This window comes from Thamnophis sirtalis, unplaced genomic scaffold (assembly GCF_051295495.1).
Source record: "Thamnophis sirtalis isolate CommonGarterSnake01/CBP01778 unplaced genomic scaffold, rThaSir2_p1.2 scaffold_1, whole genome shotgun sequence".
Lineage (NCBI taxonomy): Eukaryota > Metazoa > Chordata > Lepidosauria > Squamata > Natricidae > Thamnophis > Thamnophis sirtalis.
The window spans coordinates 107,214,985-107,228,792 of NW_028261381.1; positions in this window are offsets into that span (position 1 = coordinate 107,214,985).

Sequence of the window (13,808 nt, forward strand, 5' to 3'; positions counted from 1 at the left end):
CCAGGCTTTGTTCTTACTTTAGACCAGTGTTTCTCAACCCTGGCGACTTTAAATCCTGTGGATTTCAACTCCCAGAATTCCCCAGCCAGCTGTGCTGGCTGGGGGGTTCTGGGAGTTGAAGTCCACAGGACTTAAAGTCGCCAGGGTTGAGAAACACTGCTTTAGTCTTATCTGAACCATATTTCCTTTTTTGCTTTCTCCAGTTAGACATGGAGAAATCCCAAGGTCCTTTTGTGATCATTATTATTATTATCTACAAATGTTTGCATGGGCTAGAGAGACAGAAACATCAGTGATAAACTATCATATTACCATATCTATATTATCAAATTATACAAACAGCTGTTTCAGAGATTTAGAAGGCATTTCTTCAAGGCCATTTATTCATCTACAATGTGTTTGCAGTTGAGGAGTTGATTTGTTTATTCATACTCCTGTGTTTTGGTGCCATAAATATATTGCAGCAACAGGATTAATTGTAGCAGCCACAGAGTCCTAAGGGGGAAAAAAGCAGGTATACCAACTTTGCCAAGGTGGATTATGAAGAGGCCGCACGTGCTGAGATCAGGTTGATGAGAAAATGCTGGCAACCATTTCAACAGAGCAAGGCAGGATTCCTTGCAGAGGTGGGTTCCTACCAGTTCACACCTATTCAGTAGAACCGGTTCGTCAAATCTACCAAACCGCTTAGGTTCTACCAGTGGACCCGGAAAGCAGGCCACACCTACAGAAGAGGTTCCAAAAATTTTTGAAACCCACCACTGGTCCTTGGATATGATTATTCTACACTATCATGCTCATATTTATAAAACTCAGTGCCTCTGTGAAAGGTAAGGATGACTATTGCATTTGTGGTGCAATCAGAACATTGTGTGTGTTGAAGTTGTTTTAACGCAAACCAAAGATGCCTTTTAAAAAACAAGTTTACATCATATTCTTATGCATGCCAGTGCTGTGTGTGAGGTAATTGAAAGTGGTTCTGACAAGTGTCGTTTGCATCTTCATATCCGGTCACATGGGCGGCAAGCCACTCCCATCCGGTCACATGGGTGGCAAGCCACTCCCACAAAGGAGGCCACACCCACAGAGTAGGTTCAAACAATTTTTGAAACCCACCATTGATTCCTTGCCATGCTTTAGCGAACTAGCCGGTTGAATAAAGAGTTGGTCTGCTGAGAGAAAATGAAGGATACCTTGCATAAGTCATTTGTTGAAGATGGGTAGTTATAGAAATCAAATCAACTACATAAAAATAAAGAAGCCAATAGCAATAGCAATAGCAGTAGACTTATATACCGCTTCATAGGGCTTTCAGCCCTCTCTAAGCGGTTTACAGAGAGTCAGCATATTGCCCCCAACAATCTGGGTCCTCATTTTACCCACCTCGGAAGGATGGAAGGCTGAGTCAACCCTGAGCCGGTGGGATTTGAACCGCTGAACTGCTGATCTAGCAGTAGCCTGCAGTGCTGCATTTAACCACTGCGCCACCTTGGCACCTTGGCCAACCATGCTTAGATGAAAGATCTATTTCATCAGCTCCACGAGCTGGGGTGGAGTCCTTGCAATCTCATTCTTTCATCTTATCCTTTATGTTTCTCGGATCAAGGAATGCCATATTCCACCAATATAGGATATGATCCCTGTTAGATCAGGTGAATGGATGAGGCAGACTCAGGCTAACAGTAACAACAGCTCTTTATTAGTGAACACTATGTACAATCCAGCGAAGACCTTTGAGTATTTTCCTGCTGGATCAGAGGATCTTGGTGGAAACTATTACCATACTGTCTGTCAGTATGTAACAATCCCATGTCCAAATGTACAGTATGTCTAACTTCATACCAGGCATGTCAATAAATCTTTTTTCCAGAAAGTCAACCCTGCATTTGGTAGTGAGCTAATACTTGAAAATTTATAGAGGTGTAAATTGATTAGATCACTTGCTTTATTGCAAACAAGAAAAAAAATTGCTTTACACAGAGTTCTGTCTACTGCAGAACATCTATGTGTATCAACAACAGAATTATATCCTAGGCCTTTTCCTTCTGTTGTTTCCTGTCAATGGAATTTTGGGCATTTTTATTTTATTTTTTATTTTGCAATTCTGAGAGGTAGACATACTTCTTCCATATTTACCTAAATATTCTTTCTGGGCTGAACGATCTTGCTAACTTCTGCATTTAAACTACTTTCTTTCTTATTTTATCCTTCCCCTCTCCCTCTCCCCCCCTCTCTCTTTGAAATCCACAAAACTTAAAATTGCCAAGAACGAGAAACACTGCTTTGTTTGAAACAATTATCCATGACCAGACACTGTGCTGCTGTGGCTTCTCATTTCTAATTTCTCCTAAATCCTGGTCCTGCAAAATGTGTTATGACCCCTGACCTAGGTATTATGGATGTTTTAGCTCCAGACTATCTAATTGAAATGAATCTTGCCTCCACTTATGCACCAGCTACAAATTACAAATTTCTTCTCTGCAGATCTTTCTCTAATTTACAGTCACTCAGTTCTGGCAGTACCTGCTAAATGATGTACAACCAAGTTAATAAAACCATTAGAAACATGCTAATTACCTCCTGCTTGTTCATAATACAGTATAGTCTCCTGTTTTCTCCAGGATAAATTTCACTCAGCACCTCCTCAAACAACAATTGGATTATGTCAAAGCCCAGAATCCTACAGGGTTTCATTTGCAGCTTCCAAGCCGTGTTTTTCTGCTGGTCCCTCCTGGTGCAGGACAAGCAGACTGGAATATGTGATTTATTGGAAGAACTATCCAGACACAGATTGATCAAAAGATGCCTGCCCCTTGTTTCCTTCGACAATTCAATTTCATTTGTAATATCCTCACAAGCCATAACCACTTGACTTAAGTGAAGCTAAGAGAGGTAGAGAGAGTTAAAAGGGAGAGTGGTGTTCAATCAACAAAGAAACAAAAATAGAGGAACAGACACAGTACTAGCCACAACAGGAGAGAGAGAAAGGAAGATGCATCTGATTAAAGTCCACACACCTTAAAGTTGCTAAGGTGGAGAAACACTCCAACAAAGATACAGACTCTGAAATATATATATTTATATAGCCTGAGTTCCTAGCTTTGCTTAATTAGAGACATTAACATCCACTGCTCCCAAGAAGTTGTGCCAGTTTCAGCTGCTCAACAATCTTAAATAGGCAGTATGATTTAAGCCTTGGCATTCAGGCAAGGTCAGGCTCTGACTCTTTGCTATGAATTAGTAGCCCCTAGTGCCAAGTAGTTGATATCCTCTTGCCTTCTAAATTGCAGAATTTTATGCTAGTTTCTCTTTTTCAGCCTTGGAATCAGAGAATTCCATAAGAGGAAAGGAAATGGGAGGACTGGGAAAGATTTGGCAGTCCGCACAGATGATTAGTGGCCTGAAATGATGGCTGAGTAAAGGCATAAACTAAGTCATTTTAAGTGAAGTCAGTTGTAAGTTAAAAGATCAGGCTGACTTTTCTCCTTATAATTTATAAAGCAACGAAGCTAAGGTAGAATTTATTTTCTCAATAGCTCCATTTGACTGTGATGTAAGAATAAGTGGAGTTTCACATCAAAGAGCTGAAAAAGTGCTCTCCAAAAATGCTATGAATTATGGGCCTGTCAGAGGATGGAAATGAGGGACAAATACTATAGGGAGAGATGGGGAGGGCGGGAGGGAGGGAGAGAAAGAGAGAAAGAAAGAGAATTTTTGAATATTTCTTGGGTTCTATCTTTTGTTTACTGCCCAATGTTTAATTGGTTAGATGGACAGTCATACTAACTTGTTTATTAAATAAACAAATTGATGAAGCCTGATTTGTTCTCCAGGCCTATTATAGGCAAGTTTCTTGAAATGATATACTTGCATACTATATATCCATGCTTAGTGGACTATGAAATGTGTAAATCCACACCTGAATTTGCTACCCAGAGATACTAAAGTAAAATTTAAATTATGTACATTTTGAAAGCAATGTTCCTTTTTATATGGATTGCATATCCAACATTGGACAACAGGACAACAGGAGTGGTGGCTCCAATTCTGAAGGAATGCAAGTCAGATTATCAGGATTTCAAGGGCATTGTCAGCTAGCATATGCAGAAGATAGGCCTTGACTCCTCAGGTTTGCTTCCTCCTAGTCCCACCTCCCCTAGAGCCACTTGGCCCCTTTTTTCACATCCAATTAGGATAATTTCTGGGCGACCCAACAATATACATGGGAGATACCCCAACGCCATATTACCTCTAATGGCTCTTGTCTCAGTTCTATCTAGAGAACCTATTCTAGTGACTGACATACAGTGTAGCCTTCCTCAGTAATTTACTGATTGATTTCTGCTGCCACCATTGCTCAAGAAGATAATCCAAATTCTGTTCAACTCATTGTCCCTATTTTGTTAAATGGTGGAAAAATATGTTTGTTTCAAAAGCTTTATGCTATTTGCAACAGCTTTTAATATATGACAAACAGAGGTGGTATTCAGCCTTTTCTTTCGGGTTCGAGTGAACTAGTAGCGGCGGCTGCAGGAGGCTCTGCCCATCTGCCCCGACGTAATGCGTGACCTTCTGCGCATGCTCACATTTGCAAACTGATAGGGAAGGTAAGTGAATAGCAATAGCAGTTAGACTTATATACCACTTCATAGGCTTTCAGCCCTCTCTAAGTGGTTTACAGAGTCAGCATATCACCCCCACAGTCTGGGTCCTCATTTTACCCACCTCGGAAGGATGGAAGGCTGAGTCAACCTTGAGCCGGTGAGATTAGAACCGCTGAACTGCAGATAACAGTCAGCTGAAGTGGCCTGCAGTACTGCACCCTAACCACTGCGCCACCTCGGCTTCCCACTGCTGATGACAAAGTTTATTTATTTAAAACATTTACATAGTCACCTATCTTATAACAAATTCTGGGCAGTTCCCAATCATAAATTAAACCATTAAAACCATATTAAATCTAAAAAACAAACATATTAAAAACAAAAACTCGCACTAAGTCAAACTTTCCACATGCAATTACCTCTTATCTTCCCTTAAGGCTTGGGGGGAGAAGCCAGGTCTTCAGTGCTTTTACGGAAAGCTGGAAGGGTGGGAGTCTGCTGAATTTCAGAGGAAAATGTGTTCCATAGGGCAGGGCCTGCCACAGAAACAACATGCTTTCTAGCTCCCTTAAGATGGTAATATTTAAGGGACAGGACTAGGAGCATGCCTACACTTTCTGACCTGGTAGGAGGAACAGATGTCCTTAGAGAAAGGCTGTGCCGCAAGTTACTGAAGTTATTTTAATTCCAGTCCTTTTGGAAATCTAGCACAATTGTTTTCCTCTTCAGTTTTGTTTCCTTTAATGAAAACCTGACAGTTAACTGCATTTTTTGTTTATTTTTGGAAATTCTCAGGAGTTCCCTGAGAACATTACTAAGGCTTGATGGACTGCATCGTTTTAAAAAGCTATTGATTTATTCTTTTAAAATTCTGGGTCAGCCTTCTTGCCACAGGTCAGCTACAATTGAAGAGGATATATATGGTTTCTGTCTCTCAGCTAAAAAGTTCAGGCTGTTTGGGAATGAAACAGAAGTCAACTTTCTATATTGGTTAGTTCTTTAAAATACTTGGATTCCCCAGGGCTTCATATCACATAAAAGGACCCTGCTAAAGTTGCAATGAATGGCAACTTTATATATATAAACTTTATAAGATATGTGTTTGTGTGTGTGTGTGTGTAATATTGTATATATATGTTATATATAATTATGTTATATTTAACATACACTACTTTTTATATATTAAAGGAATTGCTTGCAAAAATGTACATTGCATGCATGTTCTTTTTTTAAAAGTCATTAATAAATAGAACAAAATTTATTTTAAGATGGGAAAAACTAAGGGGACTGGTTTATCCATCTCACATTCATAGAATGAAAGGGTTGAAAGCATCCATGGGAATCATCTAGCCTGCAATCTAATACTACAGGATCACTAACAGATTCTGTTCAAATCTCCAGCAAAAGAGAATCTACCATCTCCCAGGGTACATCTGTTCCATTGTTGAATTGCTCTTACTATTAGGGTTTGTTTGTTTGTGATGTCCAACCCAAATCTGCTTCTTTAATGTCAAATGCATTGCTTCTTGGGCTGTCTTTTAGAGCAGTGTTTTTCAACCACTGTGCCGCAGCACACTAGTGTGCCGTGACATAGTGTAAGGTGTGCCATGGGAAAATTACTTTACATATAGTCAGTATAGGCACAGAGTTAATTTTTTTTAACATTTTCTAATGGTGGTGTGCCTCGTGATTTTTTTCATGAAAAAAGTGTGCCTTTGCACAAAAAAGGTTGAAAAACACTGTTTTAGAGCAATACTGAACAATTCATTTTGTATGAGAGATACTGGAATTCACTTATTATGTCTCATATCAATCTTCTGCTTTCTAACTTAAAAGCACCCAACACCAACATCTCCAACTATTCTTCACAAGTATTTTTCTATGTACCCCTTATGATATTGTTTGTTGTCCTCTGGAAATATTCTAATTTGTTCATTCCTTCCTAAAATGAAATGCCAGTGCATGGGCATAATGTAGCAACTAACAAAATGTTTACATTATATTACTATTGATGCAGCCTAAAATTGCATTTGATGCTTTTAGAGCTGCATCCTTTTCATAAACATTATTGTCAAATATTGTTCTCCCCATCCTATTTGATTTTTCCCACCCAAATACAAGATTTTTCATTTGTCTGTTTTGAAATTAATCTTGATGAGTTTTGCCCAATGTTTCATCTTTTAAGTTCCTTCTGAATCTTAATTACAGAAACATAAGTTGGAATGGACCTTGAGTTCTTTTGGTTCAAACCCATGCCCAGTGCAGGAATCAGTTCAAATTTAATTTATTATAGCAAAGAAATACAAAAACAAAAACATGCCAAAACAAAAATAAAAAATATACCCATTCAAGTAATTTCTAATGAATGATGGAGTATCATGACTCCAAGAGACAGATCGTTTGACTGGTTAATAGCTCTCATGGATTGGAAACTCTTCCTTATTTCATTGACCTCCCTCTGTGGAGCTTCTATTCACTGGTTGCTGCCCTACCCTTGAGAGCTTTGTGCAAAAAAATCTACCCTGTCTTCCAGTTACAGTTCTTTAAATATTGGAACACTGCTATCATGTCCCCCTTTAACTTTTGGCTAAACATATCCAGTTTGTTTAACCACTCTTCTGAGTATATCGCCTACAAGCCAAGTGAGCAGATTCCATGAGATCAGTGGTGGGTTTCCATTTGTTTACAGCCAGTTCGCACATGTGCGCATGCGCAGAAGCGTTCGGGCGGGTGGGTGGAGCCTCCTGCCCCTGCCACTATCAGTTCACCCAATCCAGGCCAAACTGGGAGCAACCCACCCCTGCATGAGATGAACAATGAAATATCAGCGTTTCCATTGAAATTAATAATGAATGTTGAGTTGACTCTTATAACCAAGTTGATATGGATCTAATAGAAAGTCTTTTTTGCAAAGAGATAACCACACCAGCATGTTTACCAGCACCAGCAGCTATGTCTCCATCATTGCAATACTGTCACATTTGGAGAAAAGACAATTTCTCACAATGTCTTGAAAGAACATTGCTTCAAGACATTTTGGAAAATTCACATGGCTGTGATTCAGGTATCTGGCACTCATCGCTATATCTTTATCTTTTTTCTAGGAAGGCTCAGATCAAGGATCTCTGCCAGGCATTTGATGCCAACCATGTGCTGGGCCTGGACTTGTTTGCAAAAGAATCCAATAAAACAAGACGTCACAGTGCTTGGAACTGTGATAAACAAGCGGGCTGAGAAATAAGAAATACTGAGCTGATGACATTTTCTCATTCTGCTCCTTTCTTCCAAATGAAATTTTCACTACATGTTCTTTCTTCACCACTGCGTAGTATTGACCAGTCTGTTCCTTTCCTCTTCCTGGATTTACCAACCCACAATCTAAACTTAGTTGTTTTAATTTAATACCGTATCGTATCGTGCTGTTCTCTCTTATCCTAGGAAATCTATCATAATTCCACTAAATTATTTTTACAGTTGCAAGTTGCAAAAGGCAATTCTCTGTTGTTACTAATCAAGAAGGTTTTTAAAACTAATCACAGCTGCTACTTAATGTTTTCCTAATTATGGAAAAGGTTAATCCATCTTTCAAAGCAAAAAAAAGGGTGTCCAAGTGATTACAAGCAGCTGAGGCAATCATCTGGCATGCAAATGAACCCTTTAACTCCGGGGGCCCCAACCTTTGCAACTTGGTGGTTTGGCCCAGCAGGAGGGCATGTGAGTGGAAGTCGCATGTCCACAAATGCACAGCTCCATTTGTGTGAGCAGCGTGCAATCCCTCCACTTGCACAAATGGAGCTTTGCGCACAAGCGGAGAGTGCTTGCACTCACACGCGAAACTCCACTCGTGTGAACAGAAGGTGCTTGAGTGGAGGTCGCTTGTGTTCGTGTGCGAAGCTCCATTTGCGGGAATAGAGCTTTGTCTGCAAGCAAAGTGCCCTCTGTTTGTGTGAGAGGAGCTTTGCGCGCATGCGTGTGCTTGCCGCTGCTCATGCTAATGGAGATTCGAGCACGTGTGCATGCTTGGTCACTGCTTACGCTAGTGGAGCTTCACACATTCATGCTTGCCCATTTCTCCCATGACCCAGTTTCGAGTGGGCTGCACCCCAGGGGCTGGAGACTCTTGCTTTAACTGAGTCATGAAATGATAACAAACATTATTTTCCAAGTCCAAGGAAATTGACTATTTATTTATTTTTAGTTAAGTACCATAGTTATATGTACTACCTGTCCTAGCAGATGTTATTGTCTGATTTTGTCTTTACATTGGCCATTGCTCTGCATAGTATAAAACTATTGTTTGGTTTTTCAATCTTTTAAACATTGCTTCCCACCCTCCACAAAGGCAATTGTCAAGTTTTCTATTGGATTATTTAGATTAAAATTCTATACTGGGTATGCATGCAATAAGTTAAAGAATCAGTAGTACCGATAATCCTCAATTAGCAAACAAAATTGGGATCAGCAATTCAGTCATTAAATGAAGTGGCTGCCAAGTGAAATTGTGAGTGGGCTTATGATCTTACCTCAGCTTTCCTTTCCTTTCCAGATCTCTGAAGATTGTGAATGCTAGAAACTGGTTGTAAAATTACTTTTACATCAGTGTTGTAACTGCAAATGGTTGCTAAAGGAGGTGTTTGCTAGACAAGAAATGGTAGTGAAGGAAATTCCAGAAGAGAAGGATACAAGGAATGTGTAGGAAGTTAGCACCCATGCCTCTCTTAGAAAAATGAAATATCCTAGGAAATATTAAAAGGGCAGAATATTATATTTCCCTGGATGAGAAATGGAGAAACATGTTTTAGGCAGGAAACAGACTCATTCTTAATACCCCACATACACACCTTTGTCAATGGGCAATTAAGGTCTGAGACAGCCTATTTTACATAACAAAGCTATTTCATTGCCCTTCGTTGCACCACCCACCAAGTTTCAACCAAACTTAGCACACAGACAACCTACAGAGTTAGCTATGACCTCTGACAGCAATCAATCAGGATACTCTTCCTGTGCCCCAGGAAATTCAAACCCCAGAGAGGGCATAAAACCCAGGGACTCTCAGCATCGCTTCCCTTTTCACCCAGGAGCTCCAAGGCATGTGATCCTGTCCACCACTAAACCATCTTTCCAAACAGCCTCCATGTTTTCAGTGTCTTTTTCCCCACTTGGAACCGAACCCAGATGGACATTTTTTCCAACAAGTGCCATTGCCATGACAGCTAAACGTAAATCTGAAATTCTAGCAGCAATATACACTAAAATGGCAGAGCTAAAATAGAACACATTTGTGGATAAAGCATAGATGAGAGGCTCACTTACATGTTGGGGTGGTAACTCTCAAAATTCCTGGTAATGCAGCTCAGTTTTCCATTTTACAGGAATTAGTGGGGATCCTAATCCCAATCAGGGCCCAGCAACTATCAGTAAATTACATTGTGGGGAAAAAGAAATTGCTTCTGAACCTCAACCCTGAAGTGTAAATCCTTCTTATCTTAGCTTGGCAGCAGTCCCTGAATCTGTTTCCATCTCTACTTCCTCCTCCCCATGGCAAACTAAACTACAGGTAGTTCTTAACTTACAACAGTTCATTTAGTGACCATTCAAAGTTACGTCACTGAGAATTAAGACTGATTTTCACACTTATGACCGTTGCAGCACCCCCAAAGTCACATGATCAAAATTTGGAAGCTTAGTAACTGGTGTATATTTATAACAGTTGCAGTGTCCTGGGGTCATGTGGCCCCATTTTGCGACCTTCTGACCAGCGAAGTCAATGAGGAAGCCAGATTCACTTAACAACTTAATAACTGCAGTGATCCACTTAACAAATGTGGCAAGATAGATAGGTCGTAAAATGGGGCAAAACACACTTAATAAATGTCAAACTTTGGACCGAATTGTGATTGTTAACTCAAGGACTACCTGTAGTCCATCTCCAATCCTGGTTCATATGACCAAGTCCTAAAAAGAGAAATCATTCAGGATGGGCTTTATTCCTAGAGACTGTTATTCTCAGCTGTCTTGAATGCCCATTAGGTATGCAGGGGTAAAAATAATTAAATAAAATGTGTAATAAGTTAGTGAATGATTTGATTGCATAGATCGTGTGGTTCAGGTTTACATCTGGGTGTCCTCCTGGACTCGCAGCTGACACTAGAACACCATTTGTCAGCTGTGACCAGGGGGGCTTTTGCCCAGGTCTGCCTGGTGCACCAGTTGCGGCCCTACCTGGACTGGATTACTGTAACGCGCTCTACATGGGGCTGCCCCTGAAAAGTGTTCAGAGACTACAATTGGTCCAGAATGCAGCCGCGCGAGCGATATTGGGTGTACCTAGATACACCCATGTTACACCTATCCTCCGCGAGCTGCACTGGCTCCCTATCGGTCTCCGAACGCGCTTCAAGGTGCTGGTTATCACCTTTAAAGCCCTACATGGCCTAGGACCCGGATATCTGTGAGACCGTCTTCTGCCACATACCTCCCAATGCCCGATAAGATCTCACAGGATGGGCTTTCTCCAGGTGCTGTCGACCGGACAATGCTGGCTGGTGACTCCTCGGGGGAGGGCCTTCTCTGTAGCTGCTCCGGCCCTGTGGAACGAGCTACCCCCAGAGATCCGGACCCTTCCCACTCTCTCGGCCTTCTGAAAGGCCACTAAAACCTGGCTATTCCGGCAGGCCTGGGGCTGTTGACCTCAAGAATGAGGTCCAGCCCCACCTAGATTGAGTGTATGATGTGCTGTTTTTTAATCTGTTTTCTCTTCCCCTATTTTTAACTTTTTTATCTTTTTACTGTTGTATTTTGTAAGCCGCCTGGAGTCCTTCGGGATTGGGCGGCATATAAATTCATTAAATTTACAATTTACAATTTATCTTCAAGAGCAATTTCTCTCTTTCTGTAACGTTATCTATTGTTGCCTGTTGAGGTTGCAAAAGATGCCCCTAGATTGTCAGTTCTTTTTTCTCTCTCTAAAATGAAAGGAGAAAAATAATCATGAGTCGCCCTTTGGAAGAAGTTGGAGCTGTGACAGCTAGAGATCCAACTCCTTCCAAAGGGCAATTCACGGTTTGTTTGTTTTTTTCCCACTTTACACAGAATGAAAAGAATTGACAAGCTAATGTTGAAGCCTAAATGCGGACCTACTGATAAAATACATATTTGATCTCAGCTTCTCTATTTATTTAGAGACTTTTAATACTTCACTCACTAGTCTATATGGTAAAATAACAGGAAAAGTGCCCGTGAGGTTTTTTTAATGCTACATATTTTGGTTTCAGATTTACTTTGATTCCAAAGTTTTTAATGTTTAAAAATATATTTTTTATTTCTGCATAATTGCTGAACAACTGAGGACTCTGATTTAAACAGAGTGCCTCCTGGATGCACATTTGCTGCACTAGAGGGAGTAGGACTCTCGTGTCTGATATGGGCAGCTCTGCCTGAAATCAAGCTAATATATTCAGAATGCTGCATTGAGACCATCAACAATCCAATCCAGAGCTGCTAAATACACTTCACTGAAGCATGAAAAAAAGAGTACAGGAAAACTCTAGAGCTCAACATGTAACAAGCCTCTTCCCACAAGAAGCCCAATTTTATCCTTCTTCTCAAAACTGCATATTTAAGCTCATTAATAATTGGAGATCACCTGCCAAAGTGTAAACAGCTACACAGTCAGTTTTTCTCTTTCTCTCTCTCGCACATATAACTGGAGAGAGAGGAGAGAGGGGAGAGAGAGAGAAAAAAAAGAGGGAGAGAAAGAGAGAGAGAGAGAGAAGGAGAGAGACAAAATATGATACTACCCTGTTTCCCCCAAAATAAGACCTCCCCAGATAATAAGCCCAATTGAGCTTTTGAGCACATGCGCTAAAATAATTTTTTTCCATTTCCATTTATTGAATTTATAGGCCGCCCAATCCCGGAGTGCTTACAGAAATAAGAAATATTAAAAAAATTAAAACAAATAAGACACAACAAATTAAAAGAAACACAACATGCACCAAGTCTAAGCGGGGCTGGACCTCAATCAAGAGGCCAACAGCCCCAGGCCTGCCGGAACAGCCTCCCCTGAAAATAAGCCCTCTCTGAAAATATTGCAACACAGCAGCAGCCATGAAGTGACCACGCTCACCACCTCCTGCACCTCAAAAATAATAAGACCTCCCTGAAAATAAGGCCTAGCGCTTATTTTGGGGTCATAAGAAAATAAGACCCTGTCTTATTTTCGGGAAAACACAGTAAGAAGAAGTAACAAAACTCAAAACAGATGTATGTATTAATGTCAAGATATTACTACTTGTTGATACAGGTAGTCCACGATTTACTACCACAATTGAGTCCCTAATTTATGTTGCTAAGTGTGAAATTTGTTAAGTGAGTTTTGCACCATGTTATGGCTTTTCTTGCTACATTTGTTAATCATTGCAGTTAAGTTAGTAACACATCTGTTAAGTGAATCTGGTTTCCCCACTGACTTTGCTTGTCAGAAGGTTGCAGAAGGTGGTCACATGATCCAAGGACACTGCAACCATCATAAATATGAATCCGCTGTCAAGTGTCTGAATTTTGATTATGTGACTATGGGGAGGCTGCAATGGTCATATGTATGAAAAATGGTCTTAAGTCGCTATTTTCAGTGTCATTATAACTTCAAACAGTCACTAAATGAACTGTCGAGGGCTACCTGTACAGTAGACGTGGTATTCAACAGGTTCTGACCAGTTCTGGAGAACCAGTGGAGGAAATTTTGAGTAGTTTGGAGAACTGGTAAATACCACCTCTGACTTACCTTGCCCCCATCTATTCTCTGCTTCCCAAGTCACAACTGATCAGGAGGGAATGGGGATATTGCAGTGACCTTCTCCTGCCACACCCACCAAACCATGCCCACCAAGCCACACCACACCCACCAAGCCATGCCATGCCCACCAAGCCACACCCACAGAACCTGTAGTAACAAATTTAAATCCCACCACTGTTGTACACACATGAAAGCTGCAAAGGCTACTTTATCACACTTGAAAGGACATCCTTGTCTTTTAACTAGCTGGCAATACCATTTTCTATAATAAGATGGAAACGGATATTGCTAAACATAGATCATTAGGTTTAGATTTAGTGATGAATGCCAAAATTATTGCAACACAGTATGCTCAACTAATCACGTAATCCCCATTAATAGGAAAACTAAAAAGTATGTCCTTT